The sequence below is a fragment of the Poeciliopsis prolifica genome, unplaced genomic scaffold, assembly GCF_027474105.1.
Source record: "Poeciliopsis prolifica strain line A6 unplaced genomic scaffold, Auburn_PproV2 SCAFFOLD003, whole genome shotgun sequence".
NCBI classification, from domain to species: domain Eukaryota; kingdom Metazoa; phylum Chordata; class Actinopteri; order Cyprinodontiformes; family Poeciliidae; genus Poeciliopsis; species Poeciliopsis prolifica.
This window is the reverse complement of record NW_026562378.1, coordinates 8,156,518-8,180,639: the sequence shown is the minus strand read 5'-3', so window position 1 is coordinate 8,180,639 and position 24,122 is coordinate 8,156,518. Positions and strand designations below refer to the sequence as shown.

The 24,122-nt window shown below is 42.0% G+C and overlaps 1 protein-coding gene across 4 annotated transcripts in view; it reads left to right on the top strand.

Moving 5' to 3' along the window:
* The first annotated feature begins 1,277 nt into the window (after positions 1–1,277).
* LOC129358537 (plexin-A1-like) overlaps positions 1,278–24,122 on the top strand; it is a 204,467-nt gene continuing 181,622 nt past the window's right edge. For all 4 annotated transcript variants that reach the window (XM_055027665.1, XM_055027663.1, XM_055027664.1 and 1 more), the window contains exon 1: positions 1,278–1,396. The gene's annotated coding sequence lies outside the window, so the exon portion shown is untranslated. The remainder of the gene's footprint in view (positions 1,397–24,122) is intronic.

Genomic DNA, 24,122 nt, shown 5'->3' with positions numbered 1-24,122 from the left:
GTAGGCTGACAGGAAAGCGGGGACGGAGAGAGAGGGGAAAACATACAGCAAATGTCGCCGGGGCTGGGAGTCGAACCCGTGACGACCGCGTCAAGGACTAAGGCCTCCATACCTGGGCTGTGCTAACCCCCTATGCCACCGTTGGGAGCTCATAGCTTTGAAACAGTGTCAGCTCAATAACTGTGATGGATTGCATCCCATGTATGTCCATGTATGTGTTTGTGTGTGAGTGTATGTGGTATGCCATTACCAATAAAAAGTTGCAAATAATTTTTAAAGTTGAAAGAAATAGGGTTCCATTTTCTCTTCCATTTGTCTGCCTTCCATGTAAATGTTAAGGAAAGGGATCCCCACAGCCTGATGCTGCCACCACCCTGTATCACCATGGAGGTGAGTGGAGTTAGTTCCCAGGTACACATTGTGTTTTTTGTATGTAAACCAAAAGGCTGGCCTGGTCTGAACAGAGCAGCTTCCTCCTCATACTTCTGTATCCCCTACATGGCTTGTGCCAACGTGCACATGGATTTTTCTTCTTCACCAAGAAGAGGGCGATTATATACCTTTTGACCATGTTTGACAATTCACCAGAACTTTAGTGCCGAACGCCTATTAAATTTTCACAAATCTTTGCCACTGCAGCACACCAGCTTCATTTTTCTCTGGTGACACACAGGACAAAAGTTCTGCCCCAGTTATGACAACAACAAGCTACAAGAACTCCAGAACCAGGGCTGCAGGAGAAGAATGATGTAATGTGTTCTTGTAACTCTGGGAGAGAGAACACATTAATCTGGTCTTGTGGATGAAAAGCCCCAAGTCCAGATTTCTGGAGTGCATGAGAAACAGTTGCAGAATTAAGATAGCCCTGCTTATTGTTTCTCTCAAACGTTCACCCTTTGCTGCACAAAATCGCTTTATTTATCGTAAGATTAAATGAGACGCACCTATTGTCATTTTATTTAGGAATGCACGAGTAAAATGGGAATACAGTTGCACAGTACGCCTTTTAAATATTTCCTTGTAAAAAAATAAATAAATAAAAATAGTTTTTGGCTACAATGTGTTGGCCTGTCGCTCCAAATCCCATTAAAATTCACTGAAGTTTGCGCTTGTAGCATGAAGATCGTCGAAGTGTTGACAAGTTGTGCTGTGAAGCCCTCTAAAGGTTGTGTAGGGTACTGCAAGCGCGGGGCAGTGCGCTTTCTCCTCCCTCCTCCCGGAGCTCGGGCTGCATTCCTCTCCTCTCCGCTCCATTCACACGCAGGGGAGCCGTCGGACAGAGAGCACCGCCGCCGCTGCCGCCGCCGCCACTCTGTGTGACCAGCGTGGAAATGTGCCCAAGTTGTGGAATTTAAAACCATGGCGGGGATATCAGCCCTTAGGATCACTTGAACCCGTAAGTACCCGGCGCGAGGGGACCAATTCTCGCCTGGAACAAGCTCGAGTTCTAGGTGGAAATTTTTTGTGGTTATGATTATCTTTCTTTCTCTCTTTTTTTCCCCCCACCCTCCTACATTTTGCTGTTGATTCGTGTCGCGAGTTTTCGTCCCCGTGTTTCTCTCGGGGACTGGCTCCCCTTTCCCCTGTGCGAGTTGGAGGAGAGCTGTGGAAAAACCGGGACCGGTGGAGAGAGTGTGTCCGGAGCTCCGTGCGGAACGTTCCGGCTCGAATCCGCGCAGAAACAAGTTGTTTTAGGCGTCCTGGTTGATTTCAACATTTTTTAATGACCTCGGGTAAAACACCTGGCGCAGAAAACTACTATCTCCTGGGGTGTTTTTATTGTATTTATTTTTTCCTCTTTCTCACGCTCTGCGTTGGCGCAGTGGGCGCTAAGTTTCTGAACCGGCTGCAGTTAAAATGAGATTTTTTGTTGAAAACCTTTGAGAAATGAAACGAGCCTCGGGGATCGGTGTTTTGGTAGCTCGGGGTGCGTCTTGCTGTCGCTGTTCCTCAGAGGAAGGAGGAGGAATGCCACCGCAGCCACCCTGGTACATAATTACAGGTATTCATAGCTTGACACTCAAATGTTTCTTGGATACATTTTCTCCTTACGCGTTACTATTTATTTCCTGTTTCCCAAAACACTTGCTCTGTTTTTTAAATAGACCTCTGGGAGGAGTTGGGTTAGATTCCTTAAGAGGAGGGACATGGGGGGCGGAGGGGAGGGATCGATGGCCCTTATTAGCTTTGAAATAATTAGAAATTGTGTTTGTGCGATGTGAAAAGAGGGTTAATCTGCTGACGAATGAGAGGCAATTTGCGGGCTTTGTTATTCGACAGCAATTGAATTCGCCCCCCCCACCTCAATTTCTGAGCAAGAGCAAGGATGGAGTGAGAGGCGAGGGCTGTCTGTCTGTCTGTGGGTGTGTTTGAGTGCGCATTGGTTGTCAGCTATTGAAAATGCTCTCATTGCTCTATCGGATTCTCCTCGTTTACGTGCGCCTGCGTGTTTTAAAATCAAATACTTGTTAACCAAATTAGTCGTCACACCTCGACCCCCCGCGCGCTGTTTGAATTCATCTGTTATATTACATCAGCAGATGCTTCAATATAAATGTACCTTTTTTCGAGGGGAGGTGGATGACTGGGGCCAGAGTGCAGCTCATCTACAAAAAAATCTCTGCAGCTGGCCTTAAAAATTAATGCGTGACTCCTATCAGGTCTCAATAAGAGGGTGATTTTCTCAATTGGGACCACAGTGTTTATGTATTTTTTTTCTCTTTCCTGCACCGGTGGATAGGCAAGAATAGCAGGTGAAAAGGGTTTGTGGTGTCAGAATTTGCTCAGATTTATTTATTTTTTTCAACCTGTTATGGTTTGAAATCCTTTTCGATGAGATTTTAAAACTGTTAGTCACCTGAGTTTTCTCTCGTTGTCTGAGACATAGAGTGGTGCGGTGCTGTCCCTCCCTCACCTGTTGCTGTGCACTGGCGATCAGCTGGTTGCCCCCCCCCCCACCCCTTTTAGAAAGATGTGGGAATATTTCCAGTCGCCCACGCATACGCCACAATCCACAAGCCAGTGGTTTTTGTTGCAGCGTACCCAGGTGATGCAAGCCCAAAGGTTGCTGTGCATTGCTGGTCAACTAGTTTGAGAACATTTTCCACACATTTCAAATGCTGCCCAGGAAGACAAGTGCGGGTGTTTGAAAAATATTCCCTGCATTCCCCTCATCTTAAGGTGCAACTGTTTTTGCATGGCAGAGAGCCAGACTATTCAACCAGCTAGCATCAACTTGTGATACTTTCGTGCAAATTGAACCGGATTTATTCCATACAAAATTGGTGTATCAAAATCACTAATGACTATTAAACATAATTTATTATTGCAGATATAAGCGGTACAATGATCGGGGAGGCCGAGCTGTAGACTCTCTCAGTTAAATTGAAAGGACCTGCTTTCAAATGCAATTGCTTTGGCTGGAGTGTTTGCTTATGAGGTGGCGTTCAGCTGCAGGTAAAGAGACATTTCACCAACTACACAACGGGACTGTGGTGACCTTGTTTTGTCAAAACAAACAGCATTTCTATTAATGTTGGGCTGCTGGAAAAGAGAGGCAGTTGTATAAACTTAAGATGCACCAGTGTTTTTGTTATGAAGCTTCATCTAGGAGTTTTGGTGAGTTAATTATTTATAGTGGAACTGTATGTGATATCAATCCAGTTGTGTGAGGGAGAAGCCAGTTTGCTGTTTTCATAAAGGACAAAATTATTTGAAGTTATTGTAATCTGTCTTCAGCGCTTGATGAAGGGAATCAGTGCGGCTGTTATTAGCAAAACAGCAATCAGTCCGTGTGTGTATTCTCAGGAGTATGTAGACACTTATATTAACTGTGAAATATCAAAGATCATTTTTGCAGTACATGAGTTGCACATTTTATGCAATTCATTTAAGAATGACTCCTTTTCTTGTCTTTTTTTCTTTTTTATTTGTTTAGCCTGAATAAGTCTGTTTGAAATGAAGAATAACCTGTGATCTGTTGTTCTTGGAAAGAATGCCAGAGTAATTGTCAGGTTGTAATAGGATAATAATATGTGAACATGTTCAGGCTTGTCCACACAATCACATTGCTGCAGCCTAAATACCAGCGTTCAAGCTCTGTCCCAAACGCTTTGGGAGGTTAGTGTTGTTTGCTTAAAGATTGTACAAAACGTTTCCTGTGTAAGTCAGAAGATGTTCGTAAATCATTTTTGCTTCCCTGAAGTGTCATCTTGCATGCCGTTTCTGCATAAAAGCTGCCAACCCAGCCAGAACATTACAAGCAATTTGCCTCAATCGTCCTTAATTATGATACAGATCTGCGCCACAAAGGGCTGTTGCTGTCAGGAGTTTTAGGAGGCAGCGCTATCCAGTCTGCCCGGCTGCAGTGTTGTAAAGAGTGAATCGGTGATGTCCAAACTTTGGAATTTGAGCTGACGTGCACTTTGCACCCCTCTGGCCCTGCCTTTGTGTGGCTTCTCTCTGTGTTGCATTCCTACGGACCTTTCAGTCGGCAGGTCTGATTAGATTGTTGGTGGATGACTAGAGCAGCAAGGGGTTCGTTGAAGTGAAAAATGCCGTTGCACTCGGCGCACAATCAAACTGGTCGTTAATATTTTCCAGTAGTGCTGCGAGTGCTTGTATTGATAAAGGACTTTGGCCAATGAGAATATAAATGAATTTCCTGCAGGCACAAGGCAAATGTTTACAGCTTGATTGGAAAAATGTCCTTACAGACCTCTTTATGGAGTGGTACCACTTGCAGTGTGTAGTGTCTTCTTTGTGTGCTCATTTTCCAGTTTCCTTACTGTTTGACATTTTGAACCAACCTCATCTTTAGGCATTTCCTCTTCTCGCCTTCCCTCTCATGCCTATGCTCTTCTGCTTCTCTTCCTGCTCACATTCTTTTGCCTCACCCTCTCCCGCTGTCAGTGTGGTTCACCTCTTCCCTCTTCGTTTTACTCTCCTCCTGCCATCATGTTTAATTTTTCCAGTCTGTCTCTCTGTTTTTCAAATGCTAACCCACTCGAAAATGCATCATGGTTCATTCGTCTTCCTTCCAGAGATATATCCACCCTGCACATGCAAGGCTTATACCTTCCTGCCTTTCATTTGCTCTCCAGACTCCTTGGCAGCTTAAGGATCCTCAGTTTTTGTGCGTGTGTGTCTCTGTGTACAACCGGTTTTCCAGGATGTTCTTGTCGGGATAATTGGTCTTCGTAAGTTTGCCAGCGTCTGTCCCAACGTTGCTTTTCAGATTGGTGCTCATTGAGGAAGCATTTATCACCCTGAAAGAGGATCTCCTCTCTAACAGACGTAGCGGTTGTGTCAGAGACAGCTTGGTATGCTGTAGTCCTAAGACTCTCCGCCATGCGTGAGCACTTTCTTGGCTCACTGCTGCTGTAATGTAATATCTGTTGTCATATAATAGCCGGTGAGTATGGCTTGTTTTTATTACATAAGTTTTCATTTGTGTCAGTCATCCTGAAGAGGCTATAGCTAGAGTAGCATATTGCTACGAGTTTACTTTTGTTGTGCATCAGTCTACATCCTGTTATTTTTCTCTGATCTTCTTAAATTTTTTGTTGTCTGAAGGCCTCCGACACTGTCTTAGAAAATAAAAACACGTAAACATTTTTCATGTTCAGATATGAGGTCAAATCTTGACCTCTGTAGAAGTGTTTGGCATAAATTGCTTTAAAATCACTGAAGTTACTCCGAGAACTCTGGAAATTTGAGTTAGAGAAGGCATTACAATAATGACGTGGAAATCTGCGCAGAAGCCTGCTGCTTCTGACACCTCAGTCCCACCTGTTTCTCTGCAGTGTAATTTTTCAATCTTCTGTCTGAGCATTCCTCTTAGTCTCCCTGGGTTTTTGCTTGGAGCCCCGAGGCGAGGAGCCACACAACGGCAGGAATATTAAACGCTCTAAAGATGAAGCAGCAGTTAGAGATCTATCTGAAAACCCCGTTCTACACACGCCTCTCACGGTATCAACGCCTATCCAGCCGACAAGCACTAACGTATAATAAACTCACTCACCAATACCTGGCGGGTCCGTCTTGACTGACTGCTCAAATTGGAATGACCTCCATTTGGCCCACATAAGAAGCTGGGATTGAGCGCCGGTAGGTGGTGTTGAACTGCAAAGTGCCACTGCATTACTGATGATATTGAGAGGTGAAGTCGCTGGTGAGACGGCAGCACAAACCCTCATCAGCGCCAATCAGAGTTGAATTTAAAGGTAGTCTGTGGGACTGGCAGCTTTATTTTGGTCCCTGGAAACTGTCCGTATTAAACCGCGCACTCCGTGTAAATACAAGTGTGCAGAATTTGAAAACGAAAGCTCAGTGTGCATTGTTCAATGGCTTGACCTCCTTTAAAAAAAAGAGATTCTTGTTGCGTCCCTCCCTTCAGTTGTCGCCAAATTAATTTGACCAGAGCTTTGGCAGAGCAGAGCAGAACTGAGCTGTCTTGCTGCTTTCTGTCTCTAAGGAAGGCAGCCTTAGTTTCTTTTTCTTTTCCTTTTTTTTTTTTTGGTGCCTCTGTCGTGTGCTCATCCAAGTGAACTGTCTGTTATGTATAATTAATTTTCTCCTCTCTCCCAGTTTATTTTTATCGCCCACTTTTAACAGTTTCTTCAAAGAACCCCTCCCCCGCTCCTCGGTGCCTGCTGAAAGTGACAGCTGCTCGGGTATGGGTGACGCTTTTTGAAGCAGGCACTAAAAAGGCCACTCCAACAAGACGAATTGGAGTGAGAAATCTGACATTATCCGATAAATGAGGCTACATATTGGAAATAAGTTTTTACCGCAGTCCCCATTTGTCTTTTGGAGAACTGAATTAAAGTTGTCCTTTTGTCTTAATTGTTGTTGATTAGCTTGGTGGCCAAGAATAAACCACATTTCATTTGTGGAATGGGCTCTGATGTAAACCAAAGAAACATTTTCGTCCGTTGTATCTGACCCTGAGCTCACCGCAGCTCGTATTGGGTTCTAGTGGCACTCATAAGATCTGGTTCCTCTCCTGACCCACTGGCCTTGTGTGGAAACCCCACAGCCGCTGCAGCTAGTGGGCACAGCCTCAGCATCTGTGGTTTCCTCCCCAGCATGCTAATACTCTTGTCAGCATTCCATCCATCTCCCTTCAGTCAGACAGGCGGCCAGGGTCTCTGATTTATGTGGACGTGAAAAAAAGCCCTCTCTTGTTGTGTTTCCTCTTTTGAAGAAGAGTCTGAATCTGCTATCGATCGAGAAGCCACAGTTCCATCCTGTAACATTAGATGATACCTATACACTGATTTTATTCTGGTCTAATTTTACTCCCAAGCTGTGAAACGAGCTCGGGAGTAAATCTACTCTCCTGAGCTAAATTACACGACATAACTCCCTCGTCCTGTCAATTCTTGTACAGTTTCAACTCCTTTTTCTTTGAGTTTTAAGAATTGGTCTTGAAAATTGAGGGACACATTACTTTTTGTTCACATGTCTGTACAAAATGTCTGCATAGACCAGTGTGAGATTCTCATGGTATGAAAATCTTGACTGATAAAACACAAATTAAGATTTTCTACACAAAACATTTAAAACTAAATCCACAACATGACCTAATTGCTTTTGTTTAGAAGAGAAAAATATGGTCATACATGTTTCTGTTAAAATAACTCAAAATTTTGGTTATTAAAGGTGAAATTGTGTTATCAGTAACATTTTTTTCTCATTTCAATATTTAAAAAGTGGGCCAAAGCAAAGTTATCAAGTGTTTATTGCACAGAATGAACACTGTCACCCTTTCCCACTACTTAACAGTAAAACAAGTTTATCAAGCTGCCAACTGATGTAATTAGTTGGGCTATCTGCTCAGGGTGCAAGCCAGCCCTCACTGGACACAGGGCAACACATGGCTTTGAAAAGGAGTGCAGTGGTGTGTTACTTTCCCTATTTTGCTTCAGCCACTTTCTTTGTATTTCATTAAAAGTACTTCAAATCTCAGGAACTGACAGAAGTTTTTGTCATTAAAATAATAATGTGACACGGGCATGCCCAGTACCAAAGTTATCACTTTCTAATATTTGCAGGCGTAGCATCAGTCTGCAGAAGACCACTGGCAGGTAGTTAGTATATTTTGTAATCAATTAAGTGTTGGTCATCTGTTTGAGAATTGGTTCATACCAAGTGATATTACAGGCAGCAAATTTCTCTCAACAAGTGTGTTTATTGGTAAAAAACCTAACCTAAGGATGCTCTGTCCAGTGATTCTACCTGTCCTGCTGATTACGGCGTTATGCAAGTTGCTCCACAGTATTTTTAAGCCTTTTTCAGAGATTCTCTGTCGGTCTTGCTCGCAGAGATAGTCTAAGTTTAGATGAGGAAGCCCGATGGTTGTTTACCATGCTCGCTAGAGTCTGTCGGCGTCTTCAGGCATGTTTGGCTTGTTAATGAGAACCACTGTGTGAGAGATGAGGCAGCGTGCTGTGGGTGTCTGTCTTTGCATGTATTTGCATGGTTATAAGCCGAGCATCGTCCGTGCGCTTTCAGATGTGCATGGCCGTATATGGGTTGTTGCTGCAGTGGTTTTGTGGCAGTGTGTGGAAGTGTGTAACGCAGCCCTCCCCAATGTGGAGGATGAAACAAAACTCCACATATGGGCATTTAATAGTGGTGATAAATGTTTATGGTGCTGCACCTCTTAATTGCCCCCTTTCTTTATTCTTCTCAATCTCCCTACCTCCTACATTTTTACTCTTTTCTTTCATCCTGCTCCTCCTCGGTCTTGCGTATGCATACCCTCCAGGTTCCTGTTGTGTTTACCAATGGGAACCTTAAATAATTCAGACTGTCCGTACTCCCCAACCCTGTAAATAAGACTAATAGAAGACAGGCTTCTGAAGAGAGCCACTTGCCCAGGGAAAGCATTGCTTTGGGCTAGCCTATAAATCAGCTAGCTGCCTGTTTGGCCCCTTTACTGTGGCTGCGTTGTGGACTACAAAGCAGGAACATCCATGTTAGCGGAAGGAAGGGTAACTTAATGCAGAGAGGTCAGCAGCAGGGTGGCGTTGGCCCTGAGGCGGTGATTGGTATTGGGTGTTTGTGTGCAAATCCATGCAGGATGCTGGGGTGTTTTTTTTTTTTTGTTGTTTTTTTTTTTTACATCTTTAATTGGATTTTGAATTGGATCTGTGTAACACATGCATACATGCACCATGGCTCATAAACTGTTCATACTGATGTCAGCACAGGCATTGAATGTACCAGATGGCAACAACTGTTCATTAATACCTTCCCAGAGTTAGCATTTCATCAGTTAGTTTTTTGGTAGACATTTTTATAGATCTAGCCTTGAAAAGAACATTTTAAAAAATAATTTAGAGGATCTATCAAGTCTTCTTGTATCCATTTCAGAAGGTTGAATTTCTTTGAAACACATCCCAATAAGATCACAATCTATAACGGTGAAGAGCGGGTTTTTCCCTTAACAAGCTGATCATGCAGAACAGTCACATTCCTTCACATGCAAAGGGAACCAAGGAAATAGTGAATATCTCTGAGGAATGAAGGACTACTCTAAAAGAAAAGGACTTGCATAAGAAAGGACACTCCCCCTTCTTCAGATCATAATTTCAAATTGCCTGTGTTTTTTTAATTAATTTATTTATTTTGTTATATTTTTACAACTGAGTCAGATAGAACCTGTCTGGGGAACAGTTTTAGGGAGCACATCAGAGTTTGAAATTAAACTGTTTCAGTAAAGCTGGATCTTTTGACATCTTTTCACAGTTAGTCTGTCGCAAATGCACTTTCTGTCTTTTCTTAGAAGCTCAAAAGATACAGGAATATTTGACGGTTTTCAGTTCTGACCACAGAGCGTTATTCCTGCCAGGTTTGTTTCCTCTTACACCCTTACATTCTTGGTTTCTTCCTTGTTTACATCTGTAATTTTGTTGAAAGTAGGCGGTAAACTATTGCGTTTAAGCCCTTAGAATTGTAAAAGAAATTTAACAAAGGACAAATCCCTTGTCACGTGAGTCATAGTTTCAGATTGTACTGTGTCTGCTCCCTCAAGCCAAATTAAAATATTGCCTGAAACTTTTAAATTGATGCTGAAACAGCATGAAATCTCCAACACCTCCTCCCTCTCCTGGCCCTTTCTCTTTCCTCAGCCAGTGTGTCAGCTCTCCTTTGTGCTCCTCTCAAAGGGTTAAAGAGGGAGAAGTGATGAGTGGCTCACCGTCCCTGGCTTTCATTGTGTCCTGGCATTGTGCCACTGCATAGCATGTCGACCACAGACGTATGTACAAGGGACTTCGCTTTATTTCGCTGTGCTACACTGACACTGTGGTATCAGTGGCTGGAAACCAATGCAAACATTGTGAAAGCATGATTATTAGCATAACTGTTTTTTAAATTTCTGTAATTTAAATTAAATTAGTTTATTTTGCCTTTTGATGTTTGACTGTTTGCTTACACCTTCCTTGCGATTTTGTAATAGTCCATAACTTTAGAAACAAGTTCAGTGATGCCTCAGAAAAATTCTGGTTTTCTTCTCCTGCATCAGTGGAAACATGTGCTTGCGGACCATAAAACCCAGTTACCCTCTGTCTCCTCCCTTGCATAGCTTGTTAAGGGAAAAACCACTCGACAGCATGTTGTGCAGAACATTAGCTGCTGCATGGGATAATTCTTTTAGCAGACCTGGGCTACCTTCACTCTGCAACGGAACAAATCCTGGGGGTGCTTTTAAGTTGTCTCGCCCTTCTCGACCCCCTGCAGAGTAAAGGCAAGCAGAGAGGGGCGGCTTTGGGAGTAAGTGCTTTGGGACAGACAATGGTGGACTGGCCTCAGAAGCAGACTGGTGAGTCGGGGAGGGCGGGGGGAGTGCAGCCAGAAATAGAAGAAGAGCACGAGAGGTGGTGGGGGGCCTCAAACTGGAAGGAGGAGGTATGGGTTTAAGGAGGTCAGAGGTTAGACTGATCCCTACTTTAAAGGTGTAGTGGGGCAGCGGAGGTCTTATTGCCAGGGCTCTCTTGTTGCTTTTTACCCTGCCTGGGGTAACGGTCTGCTGCTGCGTCACGGGGGAGGGGTATTTAGGTGGGTGTGAGTGCGAGCTGCGCATTGCTGTCCCATGATGACTGCAGTTGTGCTCACTGACCTCTGGCCCTGGCCTCTACTCTCCCTACCAGGAGCTGTCACAGAGGTCAGCAGCATGCCAGCTCCCACGTGAAGACACTGGGTAACTGAAGGGTATCTTTGCTCCAGCAAGTCTTTCTGGGAGAAGATAAAGAAGCAGAACATTTGACGAAGCAGCCAGCAAACATGAAGGAATGTGTCTACGATACCATTCAGCATTTTGAATGAAATGGGGTGCATAACTTGTGACTGGTGTGTTGATGCGTGCGACCGGGGGAGTGTCCTTTCTTATGCAAGTCCTTTTCTTTTAGAGTAGTCCTTCATTCCTCAGAGATATTCACTATTTCCTTGGTTCCCTTTGCATGTGAAGGAATGTGACTGTTCTGCATGATCAGCTTGTTAAGGGAAAAACCCGCTCTTCATCGTTATAGATTGTGATCTTATTTCCTTCAGCTTGGCGTAGCCTCGGATGCACCGATAGTCCCCCGTCCTCAGAAATGTGATGGATTGTACTGGCATTTGAAGCAATATAAAATGAATTTAGCTTGTAGTGTTTCAAAAACTTCATTTTGTTCACTCATATCTTTACAGTTGGAACTCAAGGAGTACGTACTGTGTGAAAAAAAGACAAAACACACCTTTGTTTCACCGTTTGACAAAATTAATCTTATTTGCTAAATCACAAAATGAGAGCACTATTTTTTAAGACAATTTTTTATTAGTTTCTTCATATTCAGAAGCGCATTATCTTAATATTTGCTTGTAAATATTAGTGCTTTTATATTTGGAAAATTTTCAATGAATGTGAGTTTTTAAGGTACAGCTGTGGATATATTTTGAGGCTAATCTTCCCATGCACTTCTTCCTTGTGCGTCATCCTGATTTAATCAAAAGCGATCAGCCAAGATCTAGGAAAGACCATCGCGAACCTCCACAAGTCTGGCTTATTTTGGCTTGCGTACAATACAAAAGTTGCTGGTTGGTGCTTATAAGAGTGTGTCATTATTTGCAGTGAAGTCCTGAACTGATGTGATCTGAAAGCACAACGATAAACCGGATTAAATGGAGTTGCCTTTGCAAAGCCCTGATCTCTGTCTCATCTGAGCTGAAAAGAGAGATTCGGTTTCACCAGTTCAGTCAGGAGGAGTGGGCAAAATTCCAACAAACTATTGTGAGAAGCTTGTGGAAGAAACCCAAAGTCTGATGACCAAATCCAGTCAGTTTAAAAGGCAATTCTCGCAAATGCTTAAAAAATAGAGCGAATATAAAAATATTGACATTCCTAACTGACCTAAAACAGAAAATCCCATTTAATGTCTGAAAGTAAGGGTTCTTCAACACAGCGCATGTAAAAACTAGTTTCAGCTGAATTGAGGCATTCTTGTGTAGGGCATTGCCATTTTGCATGGTTATAAAACACAGCTCTTGCTGGTTTTAGCCACACCTCGTCATTCAGACTTGGGCACCACATAGACACTTCCAAAAGCAGCCCATCTCCCTGTCTGCTTGTAGCTACATTAATATAAAAGCCCTTAGTGCTTAGAATTGGTAAAGGGCGGGAAAAAGGAGGAATCTGAACAAAACGTTGCCAGAAACAGCGGAGGGAAAAGAATAAGAACGCCAAGAAACGAGGGAGGGATCTTGGCAGCATTTGCTGACTGAGAACAGCAACGAGGCAGCTCACACCAAAGAATAATAAATGCCGTTGCACAGAAAAGCTCTTGTATGCAAGACACAGTGAGGTGGAGAAGAGGGAAAAACTAAGTCACTCTGATTCAAAGTTTAATTAAGGTCTAAATGCAGCATTGGAACAGCTGCTGTTGCTTGCACCACCCTGCCATACCCGATTTACAGCTTTTTCTTATTTACTTGGAAGCTGAACAGATGTTATAAGGGGGTGGCAACTTTATCGGACGAGAGGTTTGGTTTCTGGAAAGAGGAGGAAATTAAACTCCTCACTTACTTTGGTGAGTTCAGCAAATTGCTGTCGCTGTGCGCTCATCCTAGCAACACAGAGTGAGACTCTGACTTCTTGTTAGCTTTCCAAGCTTTATGGATTCTTACTTAATCTCAGCCTCTAATTGTGTTGCTTCCCAGGGGGCAAGATAATAAACACAGGTTATTAAATTTTGAGCCAGACTAACTAAAACACATTAACTCATAATCACGTTTTTGTGCATCCGCAGAAATATGTTCAGTTGGAGTGTAGCTTCAGTACCCTGGGAGGATGAATGAGCAGTTAAAGGCACACTACGCTGCAGCAGTATTCACATACTTGGAACTTTTTGTGTGTTTTGCATCAATATATGTAATTAAATGCATTGAAATTGACATTGACTTCATTAGGTTTTGAGAATTATGAGAGAGAACGTTTTTTAACATGCATGACTTAGCTCTGATATTAATTTTAAGTTGAAATTCACACCAAGTTTCTCATCTTGCATTTCAGTCTCTTCCATCTCTTTACCCAAAAGTCTCTCATCATGAGGATGAAGGAATCCTGTTCTGTTGAGCTCGGTCACATTCGTTGTCTGCGACTCTCTCTCCTTCTTGCTCTCCCATGGAGGCCCTGATGAAAATGGCTGTTTAATCATGCAGAGAGGTCAACCAATCAAAGGCCACGGCCCGAGTGATTTAAAGGCCTGTTCAGAGCACAGCTGGAGGGAGAGAGAAAAGGGAGAGTGATTTAGACAGAAAGAGAGAGATGTGTTGGTGTTGATTGTTCTGTGGCACAGGTCACTTCTTGCAGCATACCTCTGGTCTCTTTTCACCCATAATTGATAGATTGATCTACAGGCAGGGAAATGTGTTGAAAATATGCAGAGGATGTTGGGCAAAGAATTGAGCATTTTAGTGAGCTGACCTTGGAATGAGGTGTATGCACACAATTTTAGTATTTACCCACGTTCTCCCCTTCAACTTTTTATTTTCCATGCTACCTTCCCATATCACAATGATACATGAAGTGTATGGTGAAAGTTCTTGCCTGTATTTTTATTGTCTTTCTCTGATCTATGTGTCATTTAAGACTTTATAAAGAAATATATCTAACTTAATCTTGTTTGTAAAATATTATATTTGTCTTTTTTTAAAGTTCAAGCCATTGTTACATCTGAGTGGTTTATTCAAAGGTGAATCCATAGGAGGACATTAATACACATTACATGAAACTCTCCAACCCCATGTTAAACATGGTGGTGGCAGCATCATGGTGTGGGAAGGCCTTTCTGCTGCACAAACCTGGAAGCTGGCCTGAAGAAATAGGAAAGCCAATGGATCTAAATTTAACACAATCCTGGAAGAAAATCTTCTACAGACCTGATCACTGGGGCAGAGATTCATCTTTCAGCAACCCCAAATATAAAGCCAGAGCTTGAATCAAAGCATAGCCGTTATGCTATGTTATCCATCTCAAGCCACAGTGGCCCAGTCAAAGTCCATGCCAAACTCAAATTGATGAACTGGGGTAAGACTTCAACATAGCAAAGCACCTCATTCTCAGAGCTATATTACATAGAGAGCATTTGTGCAAAGCAAAGAAAAATGGGCAGATTTCACTGTCTAGACTCTGAGTAAATACTCAAATAGATTTGCAGAAGTAATTGCTGCCAAAAAAACAGCAACATTTCAGACGTTTAAGAGTACATCATTCATAGTTAGGTTTTGATTGTTGCATGGCAAAGTGTAATGTGCCTGACAAAAGTAGAGCACTGCACCACTCAATTTTGTTTTAAACTATTTTTGAAAGAACGAATACTACTCAACAATTATCACATTTAGGAACTCTAAACCAGCATGTGTGCCAAAAGAAGACTATTGTGACTATTCATTACAATTATTGTTAGTTTTTACTGTCAGCTTGCTGGTTATATTTGGCTCTCAGCTGTGCCTTAAACATTTGCCTTTGCAGTTGCATCAGAGAAGGTCAGTCAAAGTTTAAGAATGCACTCCTTGAAAAGTATCTTCGTCTGCATCATATCTTCAGAAATCAGCCATTCAGATTGTTGCTCTGAGCGTACATCATCGCTTCGTGTGTTGCTGATGCATCCAACGAGTTAGTAGTTGTGGAGTACCACTCCAGCAGATAGCTGGCCTCTTCGTCTCTCTCACACTCTCGCGCTCTCTCCCTCCTATTCTCTATGACCTTGTGTCGGCGTGCGCTGATGAGCGCTGAGTGGATACAATCATGAGTGGTGTGTGCACGCATGTGTGTGAGGGCTAGAGAAACCGTGGGAGCTCCATTTGTTGTGTAAATGCGAGCTGCTAATTGACTGCCGGGCACGCAGCCTCTCCTTCAGCGGCTGAACCCTGCCCTCCGCCGGGTCCCGGGGATCCTGCCAGGGGAATGTTTGCCCCTTCTCACACACAAACACATCCATGCACGCTCTCGGCAGCCTCCCTTTCTCTGTTTTTCCTCTGCTGGAGCAAGCCTGGCACAGGGCCAGAGTGAGGATGGGTACAGTGCTCGGCTTCTCTGTTCTCTTGCTGTGATGAGGTTTCATTACGAAAAAATACTCGACATTTACCCGGAGCAGCTCAGTGGTTTTGGTCGATTTCGCTAAAACCACACCATCTCAAGAACTCTCGAGTTAATGCTACACATATTAGCATGTCTATGTTTGTATCTGATAATGAAGAAAGAGATTTAGAGCGGCTTTCCAAGAAGAAATTAAGTATCTGTTTATCCAAAAAAAATAAAGAATGATGGAAAACAATAATAATGTAATAATGAAAAAAAAAATGGCAATGCTGTCGTACAACTTTTAGATCACAAGAGTAGTCCTGTTTAATTTTCGGTCATAGCCCATCCACCTGCTGCAGCCACAGATTGAACTTTGTCTGATTAAAGGTACTGCAGCTAACAATACAGAAAGTAATCACATTGGGACATCCCCCTGTAAACCTTAGATAAGTCCACTACTCTGTAATTTTCAAAACTAACAGAAAAAGAAGAAGTTTAGCTAAAATTGTAAGTTGAGAAACAATGGTCACTACATCTGGTCAATTATCAAAACAAATTGCTTTACTGCAACTGTTGCTGTCTCACTGGAAGTTGCAAACTCCATCTCTTTCAGGAACATCTCTGAGAATGAAGTCAATAATATACTTCATAATTTCTAAAGCGGTTTTACTCAGAAATATTTATGAGTAACACATCGGTTGCTTTGCTTTCAAACAGAAATAGACATAAAGGGATCCCTCAAGGCATTGAGCATAGATTCATGTATAGCGGCTTGCTTTTAGAGCTAGATTGACATTTGTGGCTCAGTGATGGACAATACAAATGTTAGCCTCAGTTGGTAAGTCTGCATGAGGCATGTAGCCCAACTGTTGGCTGGTGAGAGGCCCAGATCTTGCAACCACACACAGAGAGACTGATACATGCTGCTCAGCTGGAAGAGTCATATTTTTCTCTTTCAGAAGCTAAATGTATCTACATGGCTTAGCCACATTGATAGTCAAATACACTTTCAGTAATCAGAATGCAGTGAGAAATCCTATCTCTATATTAGAAAGGTTTTCTGCTTGATGTTTCGGTTTCATGAAATATACTTAAGTCCAAATAGTTTATTTGTTTTCAGACAACTAGACTTGATTGTTCTATTGTTGCAAGAAATGAGAGTTAAAGTGCATAAACCACAAGAAATACTTCAACTGAGTGTGTGGATGAGGTGTATTTTACAGACTACACTGCCTGCTATTTAGGGAACATAAAAATGAAATCATAAATACAATAGATGCAAGAACACGCACACAGCTATGATTTTCAGTGCTCAGGTTTTTCCCAGCCTACTCCATTGTTCTGTAGAGGTAAACATCCAGGAACACAGGGAGAGAGAGGAACAAACAATAAACTCTCCCATTCCACTCTGTTTAGACTGTAAACACAGAGGAGTAAAAGTGTTTGTGTGTATGTGAGAACATTTCTGTGTACAGGTCAGTAAACTCCAGAACTGGGAGTTACAAAAAAGTAAATATGCTTGAAAATTTTAGGCCCCTGACATTTTTAGAGTGCATCCATATGTCATTTAAGCTTCCCTCTCAGTTAGGAAACTTTGAATTATTGGTCTAAAAATGAGTAATGTTGAGGCGTGTTCATCTTGCATGATGTCAAATTTACCATGAGCTTCAATATTTGTTTCCAACAGACCGGAAATAGGCTCTCAACTTTCAAAGTTGGCCTACACGTAATTCAAAATATCATTTTTATATTAGAAGAATTTTGTGTTAATCTCACTGCTAAGCCTTCAGAGACAATAATAATGGAATGTCAGAAATTTGTAGTTTTCCAAAAAGAAATGTACTGTAACATGTAAAACAACACAATAAAGTTGGTTTATAGTCATAAAAATAAAATAAATCAGGAAAAACATTGTGACCTTATGTTTAAGGTTGTAGTTTAACAGCATATGCCATTTTAACACAGGCACTAGTTTTCAAAATGCAAGAAAATCAAAAGCTAAACAAAGTTGTACTCAACTATCAAAGTGCATGTTGTAGTGGAGCCACATACAGTGTTCACTGTTGGGCTGAAAGGTAAATGGCAAGAGCTCGAGGAACGAGTCCACGGATGGGTGTTTGAAGTACGGGCTGCTGGAAGAGGCTCACCAAGAGGCTCACCAATGGTGCAGTTGTGTCTGCACACCCTGGTAGTTGCTAAGGAGATGAGTACAAATAACTTGACGTGGGCCTTTTCGGTGCCACCGCTTTGTGCAATGCAGTCATCTCTCTAGCAGTGTGTGTTAGAAACAGCCTGCAAACTTCCAAACCCAGATTTTTTTTAGGTTCACTATTGAGAAATCAGGTTGCATTTGCAACCAAATTGGTGAGTCAGAGCTTTTTTTTTTTTTTTTTTAAGAACTCTGATTCCCCTCCTAAAAATAATCACATATGAAGTGCCTCAAGGCCACTTTGAGACCATTCAGCTGTCAAGCATGTTGCCATACAGAATATGAATGCATGAACTTTGAAATTGATAGTCAACCAAATATTCTGTACTTGCAAATGTTCAATATTAATATTAAGCTCTACAGACAACATAAGTATCTCTAATCACACTTGTTGCACAGATTGAGAAACCTTGTCTAGCAAGTTAACATTGCATTCAGTCAGGCTTAGAAGTCCGTATTTGACATCACACTTCAGGTAAACCTGTTTCAGTTGGATTAAGCAATATGGCTGATTTACAATTTGGCTATTATGAATATAAAAGTCATTTAAAGTTTTGTCTTCACACTTTTTATTTACACTTTTCATAGTTTGTATCTGATGGGGATGTAGTTATTGAGTGGGGCTGTTGTTATTCCCACACCCAAGCTTCAACTTCAAAGATCATCATTAAAGCAAACACTTCTCAGTGCTTTGTGATTTAAAGACAGTTTAAAGACTATTAAATACAGATTCTCAACTGTTTAAGATAAATGTTTTGATTATATCACGATGCATCAACACCTCTTCAGTCTCATCTTTCCATTAAGGTGAAAGATGAACTGAACCAGAAGAGTTGTAAATCTGTAACTTGTCCATCACGTTTAATTTATTAAAATCAGGGAGTTATGAATATTCAGCTTCAATATGTGGGAATCAAAATTGAAAGACTATCTATGAAACTAATCAGTATTTAAATCAACTGTATTTCTTGTTCTGCCATTTTTTTAATGCCCTGCTCTGCAAAAAAACATGACTGTAGATGGCGTTTGTTGAATCAACTGGTTGTAATGGAACGGGAAGATGTTGGGAAATATTCTAATGGCTGAGTAGTGTGACAAATTAACACTAATTTGCCACACACAAAAAGTGGAAACAAAACCAAAAGATGCATTCAAACTTTGTGACGGAGACGGTGAACAAGCAAATTGCTTCTCTTCCTCCCCTTCCGGCTGTGCCAGCAGGACTGCAGTCAGACAGGCACTGTTGAATCTGAGTCAGCAAGAGTTGAACTGGGGCTTTACCCCAAAGCCTCCGGGCCGGTAGTAGCTCACATACGTGCCTATATTCACACACGCACACACAAAGTCTCACACAGACGCAGTGTCAGACCTGTCGCTGTGCTCCCCTCAGTCCTGCAGCTCCATCCCTAACTATAGCTGTTCAGCCAGCAACTCTTAATTAGTAGCTGCTGCTGCTGCCGCATGCCCTGCCCCGGCGCCACCGTGGTGAAGCCCCAGCCCCACGTCTGTGCGTGTGTGGTAAGTTTCAGGACGTGTTTACTCAGAGCTTCTGCTGCAGCGACGTCCCTGTGCCCTCTCTGGCTGTGTGTTTGTGTGCGCCTTCTCGGTGATATTACAGGTGGAACAGGAAAAGTGAGGTGTACATTGCAGATTGTTGTTTGCTCAGCAGACTCTGTGGTTATGTGCATCAGACCCTCGCACCACAACGTTGTTTCTTAAATCTCTTTTTATGCTTCCCGTCTGTCTTAGCCTGGTGCTTAAAAAAGTTCCTGTCTTAAAGCTACCATACTGAATGTCTTTTCGAGGAAACTGAAGAAATGCAGCACGGTACATTTGCTTTGAGAGGTTAAATATTGTAATATCACTTATTCGTGATGTCATAGTTGTAAACTTCCACCAACTGTTTGATTGGTAGGTCCAGATGAGGGAAAATAAGCGAAATGGGTGTATAATTATGGGTATATACCATCTGAACCCCAAACAGTAATTCAAGCAGATAGAGGAAAGAAAAATGCACTGATAATCCGTGTGCCATGTTCAAACCCAATACATCTTCACTCTCTCTGCCTTTCATCGTTTTGTGTCGCGTTCCTGTGGGGGAAGTGGCAGCGAAGGGTCCTGTCTGTGCTTTGGATCAGGCTGACACATGTTTCCCCGAGGACCCACCCCAGTACAAACACATAACTGGAATAACTTGGCGAGCCAGACACCACTGCCACTGGCCTGTTAATCAGGACCATATTACGAATAAATGGAGAGGGAGGACTAGCTTAGCTTAGCACAGGAAATGCACACAGCTGACAAACAGACCATTGATGAAGTTTAACCAGATCCGCATGTGTAATTTCCATGCATATGGTGTACTTAAACAAAAGAATTGACTTCTCTTTTTATATATATTATCATGTTACAACCACAAACCTCAGGGTATTTTATATGGTTTAAAAAAACGTAATTGTGAAGTGGGAGAATGATGCATGGTTTTCATTTTCTTTGTAAATAAATATCTGAAAAGATTCCTGTGCATTTGTATTCATCCCCTTTGTTGTGGGACCCCTAAATAAAATTCACTGCAACCAGTTGTCTAGAAATTACCTAATTATTGACAAGTCTGCCTCTGTATAATTACTTTTTCTCAGAGCAAATACAGTTCTGTCAAGGTTTCAGAGGTTTGTTGGAGAACATTAGTGAGCAAGCTAAAGGCACACATCAGACAGTCCAGGGAGAGAAGAGAGTTGTGAAGAAATATCCAAATGTTTGGACATCTCAAAGACAAACAAAAGTGTGATCCAAAAATGGAAAGTTCTGCAGAGCTCCCCTGATATGGCCAGGAGAGCATTCATTAGATCACTATCACAATGTGAAATACATTGATGTTTATGGATTCTACACGACAAATGAGAAAACATTTAAAATGCATGAACGCTTTTGCATGGTACTCTCTGTTTATCCTTGCTTAAAGAAGCACAGGGTCTGGCCAGTCACACAGTGACCCACATTGGGTTTATATTAGCCCATTTCCCTCTCAGGCTGGAGCTGGGCCTCTTGTAGTCATCACGCTTACTTAAAGAAGCACCTCAAGCATCGCCTGCCATTGCCATCCATTCACACGCAACCACTGCACTCCACACGTTGATGGATGGCTTACAAATGAATGGTGAAGTGGGAGATTTAGTTGTGTGCTTTGCTGGGATCTTGTTAAATAAATGCTTACATCATAATGCCACAGTTGAGACTTTCCAGGAACACTCTTATTTGCTCTAACATTTTAAGAAGTTCATATCAGGGAATATTTTGGCTGCAGTAATTTTGAGTTCTAATCCCAAGTTTTTTTCTTCCATCTCCCTGTATGAATCCACAAAGGCGTTGGGCTGGATAGTGAGGATTCATTTGTTTGGTAATTTTTTTGCACCATAGGAGCAAGTTGTCTGTATTTAAATATGCATTTTAGATCTAATATAGCCTTTTAGGTGAGCAGAAATGGCACGAGTATGCCAGCGCTCTGTTTTGTCCCAATTACTCAGTAAGCTTCAGTAATTACTGTCTTGCGTTTCATACAGAAACAGCCAAGAGAAATAGATTCACTTTGTCCTTTGCGGAAAGGTCAGTTTGTATTGTAAGACACTTCCTCTACAAACACATTCACAGTTTATTTGTCACCTCAGAGAACTTTCTCACAGCTTTCTCTCAGCCATTTGAACTGTAAAGCCGCTGTGTAAGAGTGCATCTGAGAGACTTTAAGGCAATTGTTAGAATTCAAATGAGGTAAATGGGTAGAGACTTGAGCTTTTTCTCAAAAGAGAGAGACTAGGACCTTCTAAGAATGTCTCTGGCTGCATGGTCTTGGCAGGAAGAGGTCGTATGCATCACCCTGGTGGCAAGTTCTCGTTGTTGAGTGAATGTTAACCTTTTCCACCTTTGAAATCACATGAGTTTTAACAAGATAAAATGGATCATACAAGCCATCCATGACCACATCAAGGGATTGGTCATATTACCCACAGAGGAAAGTGGCTGGTGACTGGCTTTTTTTCTGAATCTCATTATGAAACTGCATTTGTTAAACTATGGTTCAAGACCGGCTCTTACCATTAGGCTGTGGGTTCATTCCCATGTTGTTTGGAATTGATTTCCATCAAGAAAGATTGCCTTAAATTTGTTCAGATATTGATTTATAGGAGATCTTGATCTTATTTGCTTTGCAGAATAACCTTGTTATAACCTTAATAATATCCGAAAAGCCTCGGTAAATATAGCTTAACACTGGGACCTCAGTTTTTATTAGTATTGATCATGTCTGGAGTTCTGTGGTGATGTGAAACGCCGAGTTAGTTTTCAACCCTCAGAGGCACTTCAGCATTTCTGTCATGATCCTGTCTTAACACTGTTGTTCACATAAACGTTTGAGGCCCCCATGTCTGCGTTCCTTCCTGTTTTGCTCCCACCATGGCAAACATCCATACCAGCATTCCTTGCATCATTACCAATGCCAACCACCTACCTTTGAAGCCAGGCAACCAGCCGTGGATAAATATCCAAACAATGTATGATGATGGTGATCAAGTAATGCCTCTGACATATTTTCAATCTGCAGGAAAAGTGGCGGTTGGCAGCAGAAATGAGCGAGGGATTTGGAAGTTATGAGTGGCAGTCGTTCCCCTTGGGGCCTGTGCAACACGGCAGGGCTGTTATGTGAACAATACTGGTGTGATATTCTAGAACACTACAGTGGGATGCCTGGTGGAGGATGTCAAAGATGAACTGAAGGGGCGTTTGGGATATAAACAGATCAAAAACATGATCGTACTGCTCCAGATTGAAGCACATTAACCTCTCTCATTAAACAACACAGTGCAGAATATCAATGTACTGAAAGACTTGAATTCAAAGGACTTTGGGTAGACATGCAGAGATTTGTGGCGGATTCTTTTTTTTTTTAAACAAATGTATCTAAATTGCTTTTATTTCTAGTTTCGTTAGATTTTAATCATCTAATCGGTTGGGGAATTTCTAACGTGGGACTTACCAACAGTGTCAGAATAGGGATTTTAGCATGAGCTCATGGGTTTAACTCTACTGCTCAACCCACAAATTGATTTTTCTTAATTATATGGCATCATTTAAAGGGGAATAAATTAGCTTTCCAACATCACACTAATTATTTCCCAGAAGCATTTTTACAACCAAGATACAACTGACCAAGCAGAAATTGTCTCTTTTAGTGCTAAACCTATAAAAGGAGCAGTGACAACTTTCCACTGTGTGAATTTGAAAGAGTCGTAAAACGGGGTTTTACATTTAACATGATTTTTTGCATCTTGTGCTGCATCATTCTTATACCTCCATGTGTATTTGGTAGAGTATATGGATTCTAGAAATAATCTAAAATTACCACAATGTTAAAAATCTTTCTTTCCAACACTATATTCCACAACATACGAAGGTTGAACGCTCATATGAACCCAGCTACATAGCTGTGATTGTTCAGCCTTCCTAGTATCTGCTGCCGGTGATTCCTGGTCGACCTACTTTGACGAGACGTCAATTAGGCTTTGAGTCCCATGGCAGATGATCCCAGGACAGCACACAACCACAACAAATAAGTATAAAATGCCAACGAATGAGACCAGCGCCTGCTTAAAATCTCAGCGTTATTGAAATGATTTAGCTCTATATAGTTTACACTCACTACTAACACCCATGTAGAAGAGTGTTGTACTTAAATACTTTTGAAAGTTTCAACAAAGGATGCTACTTCTGTGTTTTTGATTACAACTTATGCATCTCCGGGGATTTATTTGTAAGGCCCTTTTTTCTTTTCCCCCAGAAAAGTCTGTCGTCTTTGTGAATCCACTTGTCAAAAAAACCCAGCCTAGGAAGAGAAAGTGCACTTGATCATCTAGAGGCCTCGGTCTTTCCAGACGCTGCTGTCGCACCTCAGACTCTTCGTATCAAGCTCAGTGTCGTGTTGAGCAAGGCACTGATATATTTAGTTCTCCCCCGTCTTCTTGCCACTTTGTCTCTGGCATTCCCCTCACTCATCACTCTTCCTCTCATCTTCCCCCGCTCACACCAGTCTCTGCTTATCTCCTTTCCACCGCGCTCACATTTCTGTCTTTCCAACACATTTCCCACTGTGTTTTCTTTCGCTCTATGTCTGTTCTTATCCTCCTCCACGCTCTTCTCTTCCCCAGAGCTCTACCTCGTCCAGGGCTCTGTTCTCGCAACGATACTGACAAGCTCTTTAGACACAGTTGTGGCTCTTTGTCTCTCCGCCGCCTTGCTGTCTCTCGTACATTTAGACATGGCGATAACTATAGTAAACTATGAAGGAAACAATAGATG